Consider the following 25143-nt stretch of genomic DNA (forward strand, 5'->3'; position numbering starts at 1 on the left):
CAAGAAATCTCGGACATTTATTGTATGAAATCCCACGTAAATTCTACACAGAGTGGTCAGTTTTCTCCACATTTTGCCAGAAACCCAGACAACGTGATGCACCACGTAACGTTCCCGAGGCCCGGTCCTAAAGCACAACTTGAATTCATTTCTGAAAGTTTCTATCTCCGTTCCATAAAAGTTATGTTGACGTATTGTTCTAGTGGATTCCGCTTCTTTGGCGGTTCACGCGTTACAGCATTTCTCAGTTTCTGGTTGTTAAGAATCTTACACTACTGACCATTAAAATTGCTACACCAAGAAGAAATACAGATGACAAACGGCTATTCATTGGACAAATATATTATGCTAGAACTGATATGTGATTACACTTTCAAACAATTTGGAACATTTTCTGTATCCAGAAAGTCCCGTACAGGACCTGCAACATGCGGTCGTGCATTATCATGCTGAAATGTAGGGTTTGACAGGGATCGAATGAAGGGTAGAGCCACGGTTCGTAACACATCTGAAATGTAATGTCCACTGTTCAAAGTGCCGTCAGTGCGAACAAGACGTGACCGAGACGTGTAACCAATGACACCCCATACCATCACGCCGGGTGATACGCCAGTATGGCGATGACGAATACACGCTTCCAATGTGCGTTCATCGCGATGTCGCCGAACACGGATGCGCCCATCGTGATGCTGTAAACAGAACATGGATTCATCCGAAAAAATGACGTTTTAACATTCGTGCACCCAGGTTCGTCGTTGAGTACACCATTGCAGGCGCTCCTGTCTGTGCTGCAGCGTCAAGGGTAGACACAGCCACTGTCTCCGAGCTGATAGTCCATGCTGCTGCAAACGTCGTCGAACTGTTCGTGCGGATGGTTGTTGTCTTGCAAACGTCCCCATCTGTTGACTAAGGGATCGAGACGTGGCTGCACGATCCGTTACAGCCACGCGGATAAGATGCCTGTCATCTCGATTGCTAGTGATACGAGGCTGTTGGGATGCAGCACGGCGTTCCGTATTACCCTCCAGAACCCACTGATTCTATATTCTGCTAACAGTCAATGGATATCGCGACAAACGCGTGCACCAATGTCGCGATACGGTAAACCGCAATCGCAATAGGCCTCAATCCGACCTCTATCAAAGTCGGAAAATTTATGGTACGCATTTCTCCTCCTCACACGAGGCATCACAACAACGTTTCACCAGGCAACACCGGTTAACTGCTGTTTGTGTATGAGAAATCGGTTAGAAACTTTCCTCCTGTCAGCACGTTGTAGGTGTCGCCACCGGCGCCAACCTTGTGTGAATGCTCTGAAAAGGTAATCATTTGCGTATAACAGCATCTTCGTCCTGTTGGTGTAGCAATTTTAATGGAAAGTTATGTATTTCTGTCTTCTTCGTGGCAACATCTACGATAACCACACTCTTTGTTGCCTTGATTTTGTTAATTTTTATTTTGTCTTTAGCAGGGTTCAGCGTTGTGGTGAATGTCTCCTTTGTATCTTGACCGGGCAGGGGTCTTAGAAAGACCGCCGTGTCCGGTCTCTGTAACAGTTTAGCTATTGTACCTTTGGTTGTCTCAGGCTTGGCGGCCACTTGCGCAGCCACTTCTGCTCATGGTTCGTCGGCTGCTTCGCAGCCGCTTTCTTTCTCGAGTTCTTCACCTCGGCCATCGAACTTCGCGCTTGCGAATTGGTCAACGTAGCCCTCCACATGCAACAATTCATAAGGCACTAATGTGTCGCGGCAGGCACACTTCTTATCTCACACTAATTAATTAATTAGTTAGGAAAGATTAGGAACCGTTATAAGGATGCAGCAGCACTGGATCATACGTAGTCTTACCTTACACAGTTCCTGAAAACTGAAAGCCATGCAAATAGATCGCAATATTTGCTAATGTTAATAATAATAATAATTGTTAATAATAACAATAATAAGTGTCCTTCTAATAATTTCCGGGTATGCAGCCGGATCCCGTTGACATTCTGCCACGATATTTCGGCCCAGAGACGTCCGGCCATCATCAGGTGAGTACACAACTACTGAAGAGCCCAGGTGCAGTCGCGGTATTTATACCGATTCTCGCGCACGTGTTGACATGCGCGGCATAGCCGAGTTGTACGTGCTGCCCTCGGTGGTGAAAGTAAAAGATCATCTAGTCATTGAGTATCGAATGACGCTGTCTATTCCGCTGTGAATGTATAATTTTAATAACAGGATTCCAAGTTTTATCCAGTTGAAAGCCGTTGTCACGATTTATAAGATTATCGGCAAGACGTATTTCCACTGATTCCTTGATTACGGAATCCCCAAATCCGGAAACCGGAGCTAAAATTTTTGTTCCATTGTATTCCATTGAATGTCCCAATGAAATACAGTGCTCTGCTACTGCCGATTTTGACGGTTGCCGCAGACGGGTGTATCTTTCATGTTCTGTACATCGTTCATGGACAGTTCTTGTCGTCTGGCCAATATATGCAGAGCCACATTCACAGGGAATTTCGTAGACGCCTGCTTTCTTCAGTTGTAAACCGTCTTTAACGGACCCAACCAGGGCCCGGTTCTTTGCTGGTGGACGGAAGATAACCTTGATTTTATTCTTCTTCAGTAATCGGCCTATTTTCGACGACACATTCCCGGCGTATGAAAGAAACGCAGTTGATTTAAAGTCGTCATCAGCGTCCTCAGTGCGCTGCTTCTTGTTATGACAGTTGCGCATGGCCTTTCTTATTTGGCGTGAAGTGTAGCCATTCTCTTTAAAAACCTTCTCCAAGTGTTCTAATTCTGCGTGGAGGTTTTCATCGTCCGATATTACATGCGCTCGATGTATTAAGTTACTGAGAACACCGGCTGTTTGTGCTGGGTGGTGGCAGCTTGACGCCTGGAGATACAGATCTGTGTGAGTCGGTTTCCTGTACACAGAATGTCCTAATGACCCATCATTTTTACGGCATACTAGCACGTCTAGAAATGGTAAAGTGCCATCTTTTTCAATCTCCATCGTGAATTTGATGTTCTCATGTAACGAGTTTAAATGATGAAGGAATTTCTCCAGTTCCTGTCTGCCATGAGGCCATACAACAAAAGTATCATCTACGTACCGCCAGAAGACCGTAGGCTTTAAGACAGCAGACTCAAGTGCTTTCTCCTCAAAGTCCTCCATAAAGAGATTAGCTACCACAGGGGACAAAGGGCTCCCCATGGCGACGCCGTCTGTTTGTTCAAAGAATTCGTCATTGAATAGAAAGTACGTTGAGGAGAGTATATGTTCAAACAAGGCCGTCATTTCTGCACTGAATAAGTTACCAATAAGATGTAACGATTCCATTAAAGGCACTTTGGTAAATAGTGAGACCACATCAAAGCTGACTAATAAATCCGAGCTGCTAAGCTTAACTTCCTTCAAGCGACTGACAAAATCCTCGGAATTACGTATATGGTGGCAACACTTACCCACATACGGCTTTAGTAGTGAGGCCAGATATTTTGCTGTAGAATAGGTGGCAGCACCAATATTACTCACTATTAATCGTAGTGGGGCACCATCCTTGTGTATCTTGGGAAGACCGTAGAGTCTTGGTGGTACTGCATTGTGTGGTCTCAATCTCTTGATAATTTGTTCAGGTAGAGAACAGTCGTTCAAAAGGGTAGCAGTTTTCCTTGATATTCGGCTTGTTGGGTCCTTTTCAATTCTGCGGTACGTGGAATCATTTAGCTGACAATATATCTTCTCGTTGTAGGCTTCCCTTGTCAGAAGAACTGTGGCGTTACCCTTATCCGCAGGCAGTACGACTGTGCTAGTATCTTCTCTGAGGCTGCGGAGAGCAGCTCTTTCAGCTGGCGAGATGTTACTCCGTTGTGGCGCACATTTCAACAACGTTCGGCAAGATTCACGTCAAATTTCGTCTGCATTATCCGCAGGGGGACGTCTAATAGCTTCCTCAATGGAACTGATGAAATCCGTTAAAGGCAGTGAAACAGGAGTAGGGGCAAAGTTTAAACCTTTCGCAAGCACTGACATCGTCGCATCGTCAAACGATTTCTCCGTAAGGTTCAGCACGGATCGTCCAGAGATAGCTTCTTGCGGCTTTCGTGTTACGAGTTGGCTAAACTTCGCACTTTGCCTGTTTGTACTGTTCCTGTGAGCCCAGTCTGCCTTGGCCCAAGATACACCGTCAATCCAGTCCCAGCTAAGGGAAGAACATCTTGCTGCAATCTTCAGATGTAAATAATATAAATTCCTGGCAACAGTGTCTAACTCACGACGCGTATAACGGATTCGTTCTCTTAATAAAGCCAGACTCGCCTTCTGTCAACGGGATCCGGCTGCATACCCGGAAATTATTAGAAGAACAAATACGCCGGGAAAATTTCAGAAGTCACATCAAATACCTTTACGGGGAGGAGATGGTTCAGGATATCCACGTACTGGATAAATTACGTGAGAAAAGAGCCAGGTTGCTGTGTTCACTAAATTTTTTACTGAAATGTAGAAACAATAACTTGATTCCAACTTTCGCCAGAGTTGTTCATTTTATTAATAGTGTGGCCGCCAACAATATAAAACGCAAGGCGAGTCTGGCTTTATTAAGAGAACGAATCCGTTATACGCGTCGTGAGTTAGACACTGTTGCCAGGAATTTATATTATTTACATCTGAAGATTGCAGCAAGATGTTCTTCCCTTAGCTGGGACTGGATTGACGGTGTATCTTGGGCCAAGGCAGACTGGGCTCACAGGAACAGTACAAACAGGCAAAGTGCGAAGTTTAGCCAACTCGTAACACGAAAGCCGCAAGAAGCTATCTCTGGACGATCCGTGCTGAACCTTACGGAGAAATCGTTTGACGATGCGACGATGTCAGTGCTTGCGAAAGGTTTAAACTTCGCCCCTACTCCTGTTTCACTGCCTTTAACGGATTTCATCAGTTCCATTGAGGAAGCTATTAGACGTCCCCCTGCGGATAATGCAGACGAAATTCGACGTGAATCTTGCCGAACGTTGTTGAAATGTGCGCCACAACGGAGTAACATCTCGCCAGCTGAAAGAGCTGCTCTCCGCAGCCTCAGAGAAGATACTAGCACAGTCGTACTGCCTGCGGATAAGGGTAACGCCACAGTTCTTCTGACAAGGGAAGCCTACAACGAGAAGATATATTGTCAGCTAAATGATTCCACGTACCGCAGAATTGAAAAGGACCCAACAAGCCGAATATCAAGGAAAACTGCTACCCTTTTGAACGACTGTTCTCTACCTGAACAAATTATCAAGAGATTGAGACCACACAATGCAGTACCACCAAGACTCTACGGTCTTCCCAAGATACACAAGGATGGTGCCCCACTACGATTAATAGTGAGTAATATTGGTGCTGCCACCTATTCTACAGCAAAATATCTGGCCTCACTACTAAAGCCGTATGTGGGTAAGTGTTGCCACCATATACGTAATTCCGAGGATTTTGTCAGTCGCTTGAAGGAAGTTAAGCTTAGCAGCTCGGATTTATTAGTCAGCTTTGATGTGGTCTCACTATTTACCAAAGTGCCTTTAATGGAATCGTTACATCTTATTGGTAACTTATTCAGTGCAGAAATGACGGCCTTGTTTGAACATATACTCTCCTCAACGTACTTTCTATTCAATGACGAATTCTTTGAACAAACAGACGGCGTCGCCATGGGGAGCCCTTTGTCCCCTGTGGTAGCTAATCTCTTTATGGAGGACTTTGAGGAGAAAGCACTTGAGTCTGCTGTCTTAAAGCCTACGGTCTTCTGGCGGTACGTAGATGATACTTTTGTTGTATGGCCTCATGGCAGACAGGAACTGGAGAAATTCCTTCATCATTTAAACTCGTTACATGAGAACATCAAATTCACGATGGAGATTGAAAAAGATGGCACTTTACCATTTCTAGACGTGCTAGTATGCCGTAAAAATGATGGGTCATTAGGACATTCTGTGTACAGGAAACCGACTCACACAGATCTGTATCTCCAGGCGTCAAGCTGCCACCACCCAGCACAAACAGCCGGTGTTCTCAGTAACTTAATACATCGAGCGCATGTAATATCGGACGATGAAAACCTCCACGCAGAATTAGAACACTTGGAGAAGGTTTTTAAAGAGAATGGCTACACTTCACGCCAAATAAGAAAGGCCATGCGCAACTGTCATAACAAGAAGCAGCGCACTGAGGACGCTGATGACGACTTTAAATCAACTGCGTTTCTTTCATACGCCGGGAATGTGTCGTCGAAAATAGGCCGATTACTGAAGAAGAATAAAATCAAGGTTATCTTCCGTCCACCAGCAAAGAACCGGGCCCTGGTTGGGTCCGTTAAAGACGGTTTACAACTGAAGAAAGCAGGCGTCTACGAAATTCCCTGTGAATGTGGCTCTGCATATATTGGCCAGACGACAAGAACTGTCCATGAACGATGTACAGAACATGAAAGATACACCCGTCTGCGGCAACCGTCAAAATCGGCAGTAGCAGAGCACTGTATTTCATTGGGACATTCAATGGAATACAATGGAACAAAAATTTTAGCTCCGGTTTCCGGATTTGGGGATTCCGTAATCAAGGAATCAGTGGAAATACGTCTTGCCGATAATCTTATAAATCGTGACAACGGCTTTCAACTGGATAAAACTTGGAATCCTGTTATTAAAATTATACATTCACAGCGGAATAGACAGCGTCATTCGATACTCAATGACTAGATGATCTTTTACTTTCACCACCGAGGGCAGCACGTACAACTCGGCTATGCCGCGCATGTCAACACGTGCACGAGAATCGGTATAAATACCGCGACTGCACCTGGGCTCTTCAGTAGTTGTGTACTCACCTGATGATGGCCGGACGTCTCTGGGCCGAAATATCGTGGCAGAATGTCAACGGGATCCGGCTGCATACCCGGAAATTATTAGAAGAACAAATACGCCGGGAAAATTTCAGAAGTCACAATAAGTGTCCTCACTGTGACCGAATGCTGATCCATCAAAGTAAATGGTGGGAGGAGATACCCTCATCTGTATGAACAATTGTTAGTACACTCCGCCATGCATACTGCAACAGTTTGCGTAGCATAGAATGAGATGTTTATGTGCAAGACCCTGATTCAATCATGCATGGACCTTTGACCACAAGAAGGAAAAATGACAGGTTCTTGGATTGCTAATGTTATTTTTTCCCCAAATATTCTCTTTTGTTTCAGCGTACTTAATTTTTTCATGTTTTTCCTGGAGATAGAATTCATCCCTGAAGTGCAATTTTTGAATATCTGTCAAATATCGACCTCCTACTGCCCAAAACCTCTTACCTCAATATCAAACTATTTCCAGATACAAATTTCTAGAGACGAGGTATCACCACAAACTTGTGAAAACGACTGAGTTTATATAGTGATATTACTGTCACATATCACTACGCGAATTGCATCACTCTCTGCCTCTATTTCATGAGTACTGGACGTGCATGCTTGGAAGAAAAGCTCTAGGTGCTTTTTCTTCTGGCAGAAGGTAGTCAGTGAATCTCATTTCGAGAGGCGCCCCCCCTCCCCCTCCCCCCTCCCCCCTTCCCCCTCCCCCCCCCCCCCCCAGGGAGAATATTTGGAGGATATTCCTTTGGCAACATAACGTCGTGTGTACTTTCAGCACGACGGACTTCCTGCACATTCTGCATGGCCAGTGACACAGTGACTAACTGAAAGGTGTCCCGGTGTTGGATCGGTAGCCTTGGAGCCATTTCTTGGCCACTGAGGTCACACGTTGTTGTTGTTGTTGTGGTTTTCAGTCCTGAGTCTTGTTTGATGCAGCTCTCCATGCTACTCTATCCTGTGCAAGCTTCTTCATCTCCTAGTACATACTGCAACCTACATCTCTCTGAATGTGCTTAGTGTAGTCATCTCTTGGTCTCCCTCTACGATTTTTACCCTCCACACTGCCCTCCAATACTAAATTGTTGCTCCCTTGATGCCTCAGAACATGTCCTACGAACCGATCCCTTCTTCTAGTCAAGTTGTGCCACAAACTTCTCTTCTCCCCAATCCTATTCAATACCTCCTCATTAGTTATGTGATCTACCTATCTAATCTTCAGCATTCTTCTGTAGCACCACATTTCTAAAGCTTCTGTTCTCTTCTTGTCCAAACTATTTATCGTCCAAGTTTCACTTTCATACATGGTTACACTCAATAGAAATAGTTTCGGAAACGACTTTCTGACACTTAAATCAATACTGGATGTTAACAAATTTCTCTTCTTCAGAAATGCTTTCCTTGCCATTGCCAGTCTACATTTTATATCCTCTCTACTTCGACCATCATCAGTTATTTTGCTCCCCAAATAGAAAAACTCCTTTACTACTTTAAGTGTCTCATTTCCTAATCTAATTCCCTCAGCGTCACCCGACTTAATTCGACTACATTCCATTATCCTCGTTTTGCTTTTGTTGACGTTCATCTTATATCCTCCTTTCAAGACACTATCCATTCCGTTCAACTGCTCTTTCAAGTCCTTTGCTGTCTCTGATAGAATTACAATGTCATCGGCGAACCTCAAAGTTTTTATTTCTTCTCCATGGATTTTAATACCTACTCCGAATTTTTCTTTTGTTTCCTTCACTGCTTGCTCAATATACAGATTGAATAACATCGGGGAGAGACTACAACCCTGCCTCACTCCTTTCCCAACCACTGCCTCCCTTTTATGTCCCTCGACTCTAATAACTGCCATCTGGTTTCTATACAAATTGTAAATAGCCTTTCGCTCCCTGCATTTTACCCCTGCCGCCTTTAGAATTTGAAAGAGAGTATTCCAGTCAACATTGTCAAAAGCTTTCTCTAAGTCTAGAAATGTAGGTTTCCGCTGCCTTAATCTAGCTTCTAAGATAAGTCGTAGGGTCAGTATTGCCTCACGTGTTCCAACATTTCTACGGAATCCAAACTGATCCTCCCCGAGGTCGGCTTTTACTAGTTTTTCCATTCGTCTGTAAAGAATTCGCGTTAGTATTTTGCAGCTGTGACTTATTAAACTGATAGTTCGGTATTTTTCACATCTGTCAACACCTGCTTTCTTTGGGATTGGAATTATTATATTCTTCTTGAAGTCTGAGGGTATTTCGCCTGTCTCATACATCTTGCTCACCAGCTGGTAGAGTTTTGTCATGACTGGCTCTCCCAAGGCCGTCAGTAGTTCTAATGTAATGTTGTCTACTCCGGGGGCCTTGTTTCGACTCAGGTCTTTCAGTGCTCTGTCAAACTCTTCACGCAGTATCGTATCTCCCATTTTATCTTTATCTACATCCTCTTCCATTTCCATAATATTGTCCTCAAGTACATCGCCCTTGTGTAGGCCTTCTATATACTCCTTCCACCTTTCTGCTTTCCCTTCTTTGCTTAGAACCGGGTTTCCATCTGAGCTCTTGATGTTCATACAAGTGGTTCTCTGTTCTCCAAGGGTCTCTTTAATTTTCCTGTAGGCAGTATCTATCTTACCCCTCATGAGATAAGCCTCTACATACTTACATTTGTCCTCTAGCCATGCCCTGCTTAGCCATTTTGCACTTCCTGTCGATCTCATTTTTGAGACGTCTGTATTCCTTTTTTGCCTGCTTCATTTACTGCATTTTTATATTTTCTTCTTTCATCAATTAAATTCAATATTTCTTCTGTTACCCAGGGATTTCTACTAGCCCTCGTCTTTTTACCTACTTGATCCTCTGCTGCCTTGACTACTTCATCCCTCAAAGCTACCCATTCTTCTTCTCCCATTCTTGTCAATTGCTCCCTTATGCTCTCCCTGAAACTCTGTACAACCTCTGGTTCTTTTAGTTTATCCAGGTACCATCTCCTTAAATTCCCACCTTTTTGCAGTTTCTTCAGTTTTAATCTACATGTCATAACCAATAGATTGTGGTCAGAGTCCACATCTGCCCCTGGAAATGTCTTACAATTTAAAACCTGGTTCCTAAATCTCTGTCTTGACCATTATATAATCTATCTGAAACCTGTCAGTATCTCCAGGCTTCTTCCATGTATACAACCTTCTTACTCAATTAGAATACTGTATCTGGGGTTGGCTTACAAGCGAAATCTACCAGCGCAGAGCGGACACAAGGAGGAACTTCTGCTAGTATTTTGCATGCACGTCCGCAGGAATGAGCGCAGATCAGCAATACAGCAGCTATTTACAAAATGCATTGCACTTGACGATAGACGTTTTGAACATGTTTTGTGAGGAATTATACACAAACAAAATCACAATGTTTCATTTACTGTTAGCTGTATTTGTCCTGTTCCCCACTGTTTTCATTAGTTTCCTAGGAAACTATTAACAACAGGACATATGCTCTTATGACGTTATTTTTGTTCAGAATGACTAATACTATCGCCTCTGAAAGCATGTACATTGCTCCTGACTCAATCTGTATGCATGACTTGGCACATACAAGTCTTGACCGGCCACTGTGGCCGAGAGATTCTACATCTACATACATACTCCGCAATCCACCATACGATGCGTGGCGGAGGGTACCTCGTACCACAACTAGCATCTTCTCTCCCTGTTCCACTCACAAACAGAACGAGGGAAAAATGACTGCCTATATGCATCTGTACGAGCCCTAATCTCTCTTATCTTATCTTTGTGGTCTTTCCGCGAAATGTAAGTTGGCGGCAGTAAAATTGTAGTGCAGTCAGCCTCAAAGACTGGTTCTCTAAGTTTCCTCAGTAGCGATTCACGAAAAGAACGCCTCCTTTCCTCTAGAGACTCCCACCCGAGTTCCTGAAGCATTTCCCTAACACTCGCGTGATGATCAAACCTACCAGTAACACATCTAGCAGCCTGGCTCTGAATTGGTTCTATGTCCTCCCTTAATCCGATCTGATAGGGATCCCAAACGCTCGAACAGTACTCAAGAATAGGTCGTATTAGTGTTTTATAAGCGGTCTCCTTTACAGATGAACCACATCTTCCCAAAATTCTACCAATGAACCGAAGACGATTATCTGCCTTCCCCAAAACTGCCCACTTCATATCGCTCATCAATGTTACGCCCAAATATTTAATCGACGTGACTGTGTCAAGCGCTACACTACTAAAGGAGTATTCAAACATTACGGGATTCTTTTTCCTATTCATTTGCATTAATTTACATTTATCTATATTTAGAGTTAGCTGCCATTCTTTACACCAATCACAAATCCTGTCCAAGTGACCCTGTATCCTCCTGAAGTCACTCAACGACGACACCTTCCCGTTGTAATGGTACTTGAATTATGCAACCATTACGGCAGCTCACCACAACCTCTCGATACCAGCAATATTCTACTGTGTTTCCGTAAAGAAGCTAACATATTTCTGAGACAACATTCAGATTTGATTTCATTAACTTTGATACATCGATATGTTTATGTTGCAATGATATTATTCTTATGTGTATTCTTTCTTTTGTCGCTATGATCTTTTCGTATTTGTAAATCTGATTTTTGGGCGCGTAAGCGATTATTGGGCTTAGTCAAGTCTTGGTCATCATGTTGAAAAGACGCAAATTGTAGTCAGTTTAAAAAATGTGCTTTAACAGTCAGGAAAATATTTTCAAGTATTTTTCATAATGTGATGTTTTGTGCGTTACTTGATACTGCAACAAAAGTAATAAAAACGAACTTAAATTTGGAGTGCTGATTAGTTTTTCACATCACCATTGTGCTAACTTTCAAAAGTTAATCTTCAAGAATGGTTTATGAAACACATCTACAAAACTTTTGAATATCGCAGAATAACACCTAGGCCTCTTTGTATCCGAGCTTGGAATCATCACTACCTAGATTTTTCGACGACTGAGCCATGAGTACACAACGAGACGAGCGTGGGAAACACGAAAAGATGAGTGCCTAGTTTATCCATTATTTCATGAAATGACTTTATTAACTGTGCTCTAATGACACCTGCCACATAGTGTAACTTCGTTGTTGCCTGAAAATGCAATATTTATCAGCGTGAGCAACACTACAATCATAATTAGCTTTCGACCTTTTTGTGGTAGGGTTGTTTGACCGTGCATCACAATCATCAGCAAACAGCCGCACATTGCTATCCACCCTATACAAAAGATCATTTATGTAGATAGAAAACAACAGCGGACCTACCACACTTCCCTGGGGCACTCCAGATGATACCCTCACCTCCGATGAACACTCACCATCGAGGACAACGTACTGGGTTCTATTACTCTAGGCGCTTCAGTCCGGAACCGCACTGCTGCTACGGTCGCAGGTTTGACCTCAGATGTTAAGTCCCACAGTGCTTAGAGCCATATGAATAGATGTCTTCTCTGGTACTAGGCGCCTGAGAATACCAGTGCTCGCTGTATAGCACACGATCTTTGCTTTTCACGATACACGACAGAGTATGAGGGTAACTGAGACTGTCGTGGAGTCGTCCGTGCTCACGTCCGCGGCTGGACAAGGCCTGGAGCTAACCGTAGGTATCGGACAGGATCTCCGGCTCGCTGTCCCCGAGGTGTCCGCAGTGGCAGAGATGGGAGAGCAGAGCACGCCGCTGCGTCGCAGTCCCTCCCTCCGTCTCCATTCATATAATTACCTCCACAGTGGTGTGCTGGCCGCCCAGTCTGCAGTAAAAGGATTAGGGAGGGCGGCGAGTGTGTGTCTGGCACGCGGGCGGAAGGACGTAGGAATGGCGAGGAAAGGGGTAACGCGTGTAAAAGGAAGAGCAGGCGAGAGAGGAAGACGCACAGAGGGCCGGATTACGAGGGAATGAGAGGGGCAGGAGGAGAGCCGTGTGTTCCCGTGGCCACTTGTAATTTTTCCCCTCGACTCATCGTCCGGCATCAAGCCATAAAAGTTAATGAAATTAAAGCGGGCCCAGTCTCGCTGGGCCCCGCCTGGGCTGCCTGGCGCCACACTCGCCCCCCCCCCCCTCTCCCTCCCTCCCTCCCTCCCTCCCCCCGTATCCTCATCCCCTTTGCCATCGCTGGTTTACATACGGCCAGCATACACCGAGGGCGCGGCCGCACATTCGGCCATGACTGAGGCGCAAAGTACTGACTGCCTGAGCAGGTCAGCACCGTGGCAGAGCGTAAGTGGTAAGCGTGTTTTGTCACGCTGCTTTATACCGGGAGAAGCCGATCTCGCAGGCTGTTCAGCTATACTTCCGAGCATTTTAATGTGAGTGACCCATAGTCTCCGGTGGAGTAATAATGAAATTATGATTTATTCAGTTTGGGTTTGTCACTCCCTTAGCTTTGCTTTTCCGAAAATACCTTTCAAAAGGAACTCTTCGATAATTTCATAAGTGATATCAGTTGTTAACAAAGGTCAAAGAAACAACTGTGAAAACTGTAAAGGAATTTCCAGAATGAGATTTTCACTCTGCAGCAGAGTGTGCGCTGATGTGAAACATCCTGGCAGATTAAAACCGTGTGCCGCCACCGAGACTCGAACTCGGGACCTTTGCCTTTCGCAGGCAACTGCTCTATCAACTTTTTTTTGTTTGTTTTCGTTCTGGTGCGGCTAGGTCGTTCAAGTTCATCGTTTAGCCTTTAGCTCAGTTTTTTTTGTTTTTTTGTTTTTTGTTTGCTGAGCTACCGTGAAGGCAGCCAACTGAGCTACTCAAGCGCGATTCACAAGCCGTCCTCACAGCTTTAGTTTTCGCCAGTACCTCGTCTCGCACCTTCCAAACTTCACAGAAGTTCTCCTCCCGCACACAGTTTTAATCTGCCAGGAAGTTTCATATCAGCGCATACTCCGAGGCAGAGTGAAAATCTCATTCTGGAAAAATCCCCCAGGTTGTGGCAAAGCCATGTAACCGTAATATCCTTTCTTCCAGAAGTGGTAGTTCTGCAAGTTTCGCGAGAGAGCTTCTGTGGAGTTCGGAAGGTAGGAGACGAGGTACTACCGGAAGTAAAGCTCTGAGGAGTGGTCGTGAGTTGTGCTTGGGTAGCTCCGTTGGTAGAGCACTTACACATGAAAGGCAAAGGTCTCAAGTTCGAGCCATCCTCCAGCACATAGCTTTTATCTGTAGAGGAATTACCTACCTAAACTGAGCATATAAAACATTGAAACTTATTGGCATATTGAAACTGTGAGTTGGACAGAGTCGCGAAATCGGAACATTTGCCTTTTGCGTGCAAGTGCTCTACCAATTGCACTACACAAGCACAATTCACAACCTACTATCAAATCTCGACGGGTCGTGAGTCGTGCTTTGTGAGCTCATTTGATAGAGCACTTGCCCGTGAATGCCACATGTCGCGAGCGCTAGTCTCAGTGCAGCACACATTTTTAATCTGCCAGAAAGGTTCATATCAGCATACACTCCGCTGCAGAGTGAAAATTTCACTCTGGAAACATCCCCCAGGCTGTGAGTTGGCCATGTCTCCGCACCTTGCTTCCAGGAATGCCAGTCCCGCAAGTTTCGCAGGAGAACTTCTGTGAAGTTTGGGAGGTACGAGACGAGGTGTCCTTGGAAGTTAAACCGTGAGAACGTGCCGTAACTTGTGGTTGGATAGCTCATTTGATGATGATGTTTGGTATGTGGGGCACTCAACTGCACTGTCATCAGCGCCTGTACGAAGTCCCAGTTTTGACACAGTCCAATTTTTACTCAGTCGAATCTAGCCACTGGCAAGAAGGCCGATGGTGATGAAATAATTAAGACAACACAAACACTCAGCCCCAGGCAGAGAGATTCCCCAACACAGCCGGGAATCGAGTCCGGGGCCCCGTGATCCAGAGGCAGCAGCGCCAGCCACTAGACCACGAGCTGCAAACAGAGTATCTCATTTGGCAGAGAACGTTCCTGAGAAACCCACAAGTTCTGACTTCGAGTCTCGGTGCGGCAAACCGTTTTTATGTGCCAGGAAGTTTAATATCAGGGCACACTCCACTGCAGAATGAAAATTTCATTCTTGATAAAAAATATATTTGCAAAAATTATTAAGGAACCTATAAAAACCATTACAGAGACTATCCCGTTAAAAGAACAAACTGGAATCCGGGAAGGCCATCCATGTAGTGTTAAAAATATGCATACAAAATAATTAAAGAGAAACAATGAGAAGACAATATAGAGACATATAGCTTTTTTGACTTCGAAAAAGCTTTTGACAACGTGAACAGAAAAAAACTGTCGGACATAATGATAAAAGCTGGATTCCTTTTTAAAGCTTACATAAGGATAGGAAAATAAAATGGTTAGCAGTAATAAAACTGAAGAAATCACTATCTATGAAACACGTACGTTTGAAATATGATTGAAATTATGTAACTGACAGTAGTCTGAAACTCAACTATTAGAATGGGAATCGCATGTGAACGTGTATTTATGTAGTCGCTTTTGCGCTTTGCCCTGTACTGAACTTTTCTGACAGCGAGAATGTAAATTTAGTTTAGCTGCGAGTGCGTAAACTGTCAATAACATTAAACCAAACCAAAACTGCATGAATCTACGTAACACGAAAACTGAATCTGATACAATAGTATTGATTTGAAATTGGCCCTGGTAATAAGACAAAACTTGATATATTTGAGAATAATGGTCCCTGTGCTTAATGAATGCTATCTTTGAAATAATAAAATTTCATACCTATATCTGGTAACGCTCGTCATACTGCTCTCTGTTAGAACTTTAAATTGTATAGTTAGCAAACAGCTATTGTGCACGGCTGTTGCTTAGCATACATTTTGTGCGGTTCTAGGCGCTTCAGTCTGAAACCACGTGACCGCTACGGTCGCAGGTTCGAATCCTGCCTCGGGCATGGATGTGTGTGATGTCCTTAGGTTAGTTAGGTTTAAGTAGTTCTAAGTTCTAGGGGACTGATTACCACAGATGTTAAGTCCCATAGTGCTCAGAGCCATTTGAACCATTTTTAGCATACATTTTAATTAAATCGAATATGACTGAGGCAATAACTTCTTGAAATAAATAGTTAAGCAAAAATGCTATGGATATGGGAACTGGTATTGACTTGGGGAAGGTAAAAATATGGCACCAAGTTTAAAACTTGCATTTTGACTCTCTCAAAATTAATAACGTTCACAATTAACACACTCAATAAACTGATTACACATTAACAATCAGCTTTACAAAATCATTGGATGTGAGTGCTATACATTATCTCAACTGTCGCTTATGAATTCAGGCATTGCATTTGTAAGAAAAACTTTCTTTACCTAAGTCGTTTCCGACTTCTGTTTAGATTCCTTTTACTGTTAGCAAATATTATAGTATCTTGCAAACAAAAAAAAGACATTTCTGCCCTTAGCGAGTATGTATATATCCAGCACACATCAGAGTCCTTGAAACATCACTCGATCTAAATGAACTCTAACATATTGCCCATATTACCTTGAATCAGCGATCGCTGTTGAGCAGAGACGCTACTACACAATCGATACTACATTTGACCATCTCTGGTTCAGTATATTATTTTCTTACAAAACTTGAAATAATTTACCCGGTGTATATACCTTTCATCAATGAAGCACAAACAGTCTTATTTAATGTAAGACAATGGCTTGACTGACTGATTCATCATCACCTAGCCTCAATCGCTAAGGATAGAAAGTTGAAACTTGAAGAGGGTGTTGAACTTATACTACAGGTATCGCTTAAGAAGGAATTTCTCGAAAATCCACCCCTAATGGGGTGGAATAGGAAATGGAATGTCTTTTCGAAAATATGTCGCTATGAAGCCAATTTTGAAGCTAGATCTACGAAAATACGTATTTGGTTTCTCAGTCAAGAATAAAGAAATATGTTTTTCAGCATTTTTGGACATTTAACCGATACGGTGGTGCAAAAGTGGGCGAATTTTTTTAAAAATGAATCATTATTAATGAACTACTACAGTATTTTTAAACCTACACCTATGAAATTTGATATTTGACCTCTTGGTTACGAATAAAAAATACGTGTTTCACTGTTTTTGGAAATCCTACCCATAAAGGGGCTACACAGATGCTGAAACGTTTTATGAAAATATTTAGCTGTGGAAGTATTTTTAAAGTTAGTTCTTTGAAAACTAGTATTTGGCTTCCCAGCTCGAAATGAAAAAAAGTAAGTGTTTCGCTGTTTTTTGAAATTCAACCCCTAAGGGGCTGAAATATTGCCCGATTGATTCTCTGGCCCACCGTCACCCAGCCCAGACTACTAAGGATAGAGAGGGTTTTGGTCTTATACTGTAGGCATCGTTTAAGAAGGGATTGTTCAAACTTCCACTCCTTACGGCGCGAAATAATGGCAGAAGGCTTTTTGAAAAAAGTTGCTATTAAGGCAGTTGTGAAGCTAGAACTATGAAAATTGGTATTTGGTTTATTAGTCACAAATTTAAAAAAAAATACGTGTGTCAGTATTTGGGAAATCAACCACTGAAGTGTTAAAATAGTGGATGAAAATTCTTTTTAATTAAATCATTATTAAGGAACTACAAAAGCATTTTTAAAGCTGCATCTAGGAATACTGTCTTGTTACTGATACATACGGATTCCAGATGATTTTGGCCCCGTTGCACTCGACTTCGATGGTTGCACATGCTGGGCTACAAGCTTAATGAGTTGTACTGTTTCCATCTGAAAACTTCGTCTTTCTTAGTCATTGTGGTTCGTACGTTGATGGCAGATTACGCTTGGGCCTGAACATGACGTTTATTGACGTTGAAACTTGTAACATTTTTTGAACAAATATCGATTACAGTACAGCTGATGGTTTCACTTACCATTCTTCAAGTACTTTATGTCTGGCTGCTGTCCTACCGTCCTCGATGGATTACCAGAGAGAAAGTTTTATTGTTAGGAAATACTCATGCTAGAAATGTAGGGCAACTTTTGCAGGATGAACTAAGATCAGAATAGCAGGTAGTCGTTTTTTGTAAACCTAGTGCTGCTCTGGGGCAGATAACAGAAGATTTAGGATCCCTTTGGAAAGACTTCATCAAGGAAGGCACTGTACTTATAATGGGTGGGCCGGGCAATAGTACTGAAAAGGTCCTAGGTACAATACACAGTGGGACTGGTATACATCGAGACATACCAGTGTTGAGTTTGCATGAGTTCTCAGACACTAAGGCCGACATCATTAATTTGGAGCTTAAATAGCTGTTTATGGCAAGGTCAAAGTCACACATTGGCTTTATTCCCCTTGAGTTTTCAGTAGAGGGTTTTATACCAGGCATAGCATTTACCTCATCAGAACGTGGAGGGTAAAGAGGCTGGACTAATAGCAGAATATTTAAAGTGGAAGGCACTAATAAGAGTGGTGAAATACTAATAGTTACCGTTTTTGGTGTAGGAAAGGCAGAAAGGAAAAAAAAATATAAGAGAGACTAGGATTGAAACAAACCTTCAGTATGAGACAAAAACTAAACAACATAATTCTGTCACGCTGCTTCAGCACAAACAACTGTTGGTCAAAAATCTTCAGCAATCAGCAGAAATTTTATTTCCGCCCAGTTTTATGTCAGTCAGTGTCAAATGCCAGCTCTCTTTATTGAACCAAAATGCTCGAGGACTAAGGAATAAAATTAATAAATCACTTATCTTCATCGATGAATTAGAGACATCAAACACAGTTGACACAATGTCTTCCTGGGCATCACGTGATCACTAGTGCACATGTGTTAAATGTTACAGAATTTAGGGTAACATTTCAGTTTTCATCAGGGATTGTTGTAAATTTAAGAATACAGACAGTCATTTATATTGCCTAGAGTAGGATATGGAAGCAAGTGCGACAGAAGTAGAATTTCATGATGGAAAGTACATACCGAGCACCTTAATTTTTTCATAAACCAGCTGGAAGTTCTACTGGCCTAATAATAGCAAAAAGTTATGGTTGCTGGTGATTTTAATGCAGATTTTTATAAAAACTCTTCCAGTAAGAATCTATTACAGTCAATAACATTATCATTCAACTCTTTTGCCGGCCGTTGGAGCCGAGTGGTTCTAGGTGCTTCATTCCAGAACCGCGCTGCTGCTACGGTCGCAGGTTCGAATCCGGCCTCGGGCATGATGTGTGTGATGTCCTTAATTTAGCTAGGTTAAAGAGTTCTAAGTCTAGGGAACTGATGACCTCAGCTGTTAAGTCCCATAGTGCTCAGAGCCATTTGAACTATTTGAATCAATTCTTTTCTTACTGTAAACTTCCCAACTAGGGCACCTCAATACTCACAAACAGTCATTGATGGTATGTTTATAGAACGGTGTAACTCATAATATGATATTCCAAAATCAATAGTCAGTGGCCTCTCATACCATGACAAGCAGTTTCTTTTGTTAAATCTTTACACTGAACGTAATATAAATATCTACTAATCTGAGTTCAACTAATTATTTCAGAACACTCCACAAACCGAGAACTGTAGTGATGTATACGGTTCTCATGGCATGAATGAAAAATACTACACTTTTTATTAATAACGTCCTTTCCTTATTTCAATACTGTTTTCCTCCAAAAATAGTCCAGATTAGATCAAAATCTACAAAGAAGCCATGGATTAATCAGGTAATAGAGATCTCTTGAAAAACCCCAGAAGGATACCGTGTCCGTCACTCAGAAGCAGCTGTGATGTTAATTCTACGGACCATTACGAGACGTATTGCAAAATATTATGGGCTGTAATACGGACATTAAAAACAAAAGCATTACGAGAAAAAGACAATCACATCATATAAAAAATGAAGACAATATGAGACCAAGTGAAGCAGCTGACTGGCAGAACCAGACTTGAAGAGGAGCGGACAGCATTAAGAGTAAATTATACATTTCTAACAGATGTGTGCAGTATTTCAAGACTTTATAACAAGCATTTCATAACTATTTCTCAAAAGCTGGGGTTGCCAAGTATAATAGATGCTGGCGTGAAATATCTCAGACCAGTCATTACAAATAACTGCAATAGTACACTCCTGGAAATGGAAAAAAGAACACATTGACACCGGTGTGTCAGACCCACCATACTTGCTCCGGACACTGCGAGAGGGCTGTACAAGCAATGATCACACGCACGGCACAGCGGACACACCAGGAACCGCGGTGTTGGCCGTCGAATGACGCTAGCTGCGCAGCATTTGTGCACCACCGCCGTCACTGTCAGCCAGTTTGCCGTGGCATACGGAGCTCCATCGCAGTCTTTAACACTGGTAGCATGCCGCGACAGCGTGGACGTGAACCGTATGTGCAGTTGACGGAATTTGAGCGAGGGCGTATAGTGGGCATGCGGGAGGCCGGGTGGACGTACCGCCGAATTGCTCAACACGTGGGGCGTGAGGTCTCCACAGTACATCGATGTTGTCGCCAGCGGTCGGCGGAAGGTGCACGTGCCCGTCGACCTGGCACCGGACCGCAGAGACGCACGGATGCACGCCAAGACCGTAGGATCCTACGCAGTGCCGTAGGGGACCGCACCGCCACTTCCCAGCAAATTAGGGACACTGTTGCTCCTGGGGTATCGGAGAGGACCAATCGCAACCGTCTCCATGAAGCTGGGCTACGGTCCCGCACACCGTTAGGCCGTCTTCCGCTCACTCCCCAACATCGTGCAGCCCGCCTCCAGTGGTGTCGCGACATGCGTGAATGGAGGGACGAATGGGGACGTGTCGTCTTCAGCGATGAGAGTCGCTTCTGCCTTGGTGCCAATGATGGTCGTATGCGTGTTTGGCGTCGTGCAGGTGAGCGCCACAATCAGGACTGCATACGACCGAGGCACACAGGGCCAACACCCGGAATCATGGTGTGGGGAGCGATCTCCTACACTGGCTGTACACCTCTGGTTATCGTCGAGGGGACACTGAATAGTGCACGGTACATCCAAACCGTCATCGAACCCATCGTTCTACCATTCCTAGACCGGCAAGGGAACTTGCTGTTCCAACAGGACAATGCACGTCCGCATGTATCCCGTGCCACCCAACGTGCTCTAGAAGGTGTAAGTCAACTACCCTGGCCAGCAAGATCTCCAGATATGTCCCCCATTGAGCATGTTTGGGACTGGATGAAGCGTCGTCTCACGCGGTCTGCACGTTCAGCACGAACGCTGGTCCAACTGAGGCGCCAGGTGGAAATGGCATGGCAAGCCGTTCCACAGGACTACATCCAGCATCTCTACGATCGTATCCATGGGAGAATAGCAGCCTGCATTGCTGCGCAAGGTGGATATACACTGTACTAGTGCCGACATTGTGCATGCTCTGTTGCCTGTGTCTATGTGCCTGTGGTTCTGTCAGTGTGATCATGTGATGAATCTGATCCCAGGAATGTGTCAATAAAGTTTCCCCTTCCTGGGACAATGAATTCACGATGTTCTTATTTCAATTTCCAGGAGTGTATGAATATGACCCGCACTACCTCACTAGAAGCAATGCCCACCACAAAATCTTTACAAACAAAAAATTCGAGTAGTTACCATTCAGCATCAACAAAGTTAATTAAAGAGTAAGCGCTAGACTTTATTAACATATTAAGTTATCTGTATAATCAGAAATGAGACAGAGAAAGATGGTCAAATTTTCGTCGAATTTCATTTTTGCCAGCATTCAGGAAATTTTAGGAAAGGCAGTATACAGACGGCTTCTGAACCATCTGACAGCTAATAACTGCCAAAGTTACAGATCGGATTCCTAAAGTTTTCTGATACTGGGAAGGCTATTTATTAGAAAGCTAGAGTGCACTTCATTCATTAGACAATAAATTACATTTTGTGATCTGTCAAAGTCATTAGACTGCATAATTCACAGTATCTTTTTAAGTAAATCTGAGTATTATAGTGTAACAGGAAATGCTACAAAATCTTTTAAATCCAATATCCCTGACAGTTAACAATTGGTGCCCAGGTAAAGAGACGTGTATTAAGTTATCGGGCGTCATTCAATAGGGAACTAATTACATTTGGAGTCCCACAAGATTACATTTACGGCCCTTACTTTTTCTTATTAATGGCCCTTTATCTATAACGTTACCATTACTCTCTTTAAAACCGAGCTCAAATTCAATGCCTATGTTGTTGTTGTGATCTTCAGTCCTGAGACTGGTTTGATGCAGCTCTCCAAGCCACTCTATCCTGTGCAAGCCTCTTCATCTCCCAGTACCTACTGCAACCTACATCCTTCTCAATCTGCTTAGTGTATTCATCTCTTGGTCTCCCTCTACGATTTTTACCCTCCACGCTGTCCTCCAATACTAAATTGGTGATCCCTTGATGCCTCAGAACATGTCCTACCAACCGATCCCTTCTTCTGGTCAAGTTGTGCCACAAACTTCTCTTCTCCCCAATCCTATTCAGTACCTCCTCATTAGTTATGTGATCTACCCATCTAATCTTCAGCATTCTTCTGTAGCACCACATTTCAAAAGCTTCCATTCTCTTCTTGTCAAAACTAGTTATCGTCCATGTTTCACTTCCATACATGGCTACACTCCACACAAATACTTTCAGAAATGACTTCCTGGCACTTAAATCTATACTCGATGTTAACAAATTTCTCTTCTTCAGAAACGCTTTCCTTGCCATTGCCAGTCTACATTTTATATCCTCTCTACTTCAACTATCATCAGTTATTTTGCTCCCCAAATAGCAAAACTGCTTTACTACTTTAAGTGTCTCATTTCCTAATCTAATTCCCTCAGCATCACTCGACTTAATTCGACTACATTCCATTATCCTCACTTTGCTTTTGTTTATGTTCCTCTTATATCCTCCTTTCAAGACACTGTCCATTCCATTCAACTGCTCTTCCAAGTCCTTTGCTGTCTCTGACAGGATTACAATGTCATCGGTAAATCTCAAAGTTTTTATTTCTTCTCCATTGATTTTAATACCTACTCCCATTTTTCTTTTGTTTCCTTTACTGCTTGCTCAATATACAGATTGAATAACATCGGGGAGAGGCTACAACCCTGTCTTACTCCCTTCCCAACCACTGCTTCCCTTTCATGTCCCTCGACTCTTATAACTGCCATCTGGTTTCTGTACAAATTGTAAATAGCCTTTCGCTCCCTGTATTTTACCCATGCCACCTTTAGAATTTGAAAGAGAGTATTCCAGTCAACATTGTCAAAAGCTTTGTCTAAGTTTACAAATGCTAGAAAAGTAGGTTTGCCTTTCCTTAATCTTTCTTCTAAGATACGTCGTAAGGTCAGTATTGCATCACGTGTTCCAGTGTTTCTACGGAATCCAAACTGGTCTTCCCAGAGGGCGGCTTCTACTAGTTTTTCCATTCGTCTGTAAAGAATTTGTGTTAGTATTTTGCAGCTGTGGCTTATTAAACTGATTGTTCGGTAATTTTCACATCTGTCAACACCTACTTTCTTTGGGATTGGAATTATTATATTCTTCTTGAAGTGTGAGGGTATTTCGCCTGTTTTATATATCTTGCTCCCCAGATGGTAGAGTTTTGTCAGTACTGGCTCTCCCAAGGCTGTCAGTAGTTCTAATGGAATGTTGTCTACTCCCGAATCCGTATATGGCTACTTATTTGTTTTCTACTCACTCAGCTACCTTCCAAGGCTATGGATGCCTATTACTGTATCCTCCAAACGGGTGTTTGTGCGGTGGGAAATCGACGGTGCGCCTATATGATTCTCCACCGAGTATAATTGTTTAAACACAAGCTTTAAATCTTCAGCTTTCGTTTTGCTGTCTTCTGTTGACACAGCAGACTGATCTACGAGTTACTGAAAAGGAGGTGCTATCAGCCCGCTCAGAGATTTTACGTAGGACCAGATTCTTTCTAGAATTATCGGCACGATCTTTTGCTAACGTAGGACGTGGGAAATTCTTTTATGCTTTACGAATCTATCTTTCTAAGGACGCAAGAATTTCTATTAACTGTTGCCTGTCGACTTTTCAGCGTTATTTTTTTATCATAAAAAGTAACACTTTCACATGATGTGGCACTGCCGAGTAACATAGCTCAATGAAACTTGCATCAAACATGAAAAGAACTGTTACAGTGTTGTAGAGGAAGGTAACTGAAAGAAATATGCAATGAGATGTACAGAACAGTTTTATTCACAGACAATAATTACACAGTAGTCAACGCTAGTCAGGATTGTCTCCTGATGGCAATGCATGCTCTGCAACACCCTCCCATGCTGGCCACATGGCTGGTAAGGAGTTCTTGTGGTAGATCGTCCCATTGCTACACCAGCGCAGTTAACGACTGCTGGATGGTCGCTGGCGCATGTGAATTTGCTGCGATATGTATCCCACATGTATTCCATGGGATTTAGGTCGGGCAGTCTATACGCCGAATATCTTCTCTTCCCAATACCTTCTGCACCAGTGCTGTTCGATGCGGTCGCTTGTTGTGATGCATAAAAATGAAAAATGGTTCGAATGGCTCTGAGCACTATGGGACTTAACATCTATGGCCATCAGTCCCCTAGAACTTAGAACTACTTAAACCTAGCTAACCTAAGGACGTCACACACATCCATGCCCGAGGCAGGATTCGAACCTGCGACCGTAGCGGTCACGCGGTTCCAGACTGAAGCGCCTAGAACCGCTCGGCCACTCCGGCCGGCATAAAAATGAAGTCAGGGCCAAATGAAAAGACGCACATGAAGAAGAAGTACAGTGTCACGTAACGTTGGCCGGTGGGTGTACCGTGTTCAAAGATCTGGAGGTCAATACGCCCATGAACGGTAACATCTCCCCACAGCATTCACCCGGCCCACTAAAAACAATCTGGTTCGGTAAAGCTGACGTACTTTCATACAGCGGGAAGCTAGAGATATGAGCACGTAATGCAAAAAAATGTTTCGAATGGCTCTGAGCACTATGGGACCTAACATCTGTGGTCATCAGTCCTCTAGAAATTAGAACTACTTAAACCTAACTAACCTAAGGACATCACACAACACCCAGTCATCACGAGGCAGAGAAAATCCCTGACCCCGCCGGGAATCGAACCCGGGAACCCGTGCGCGGGAAGCGAGAACGCTACAGCCGACCTCACGTAATGCATCCAAGAACGTTTTCAAACATGATCGTTTTGGGTGTCCAGGTGTTATAGTGTGGAGAGGCATAATGTTGCATGGGTACACTGACCTCCGAATCTCTGAGCGCAGCATACTCATCGGTCGGCTTTATTCTCACATTGTGTCCCTTCCCAACGAG

This window comes from Schistocerca gregaria, chromosome 8 (assembly GCF_023897955.1).
Source record: "Schistocerca gregaria isolate iqSchGreg1 chromosome 8, iqSchGreg1.2, whole genome shotgun sequence".
Classification (NCBI taxonomy): Eukaryota; Metazoa; Arthropoda; class Insecta; order Orthoptera; family Acrididae; genus Schistocerca; species Schistocerca gregaria.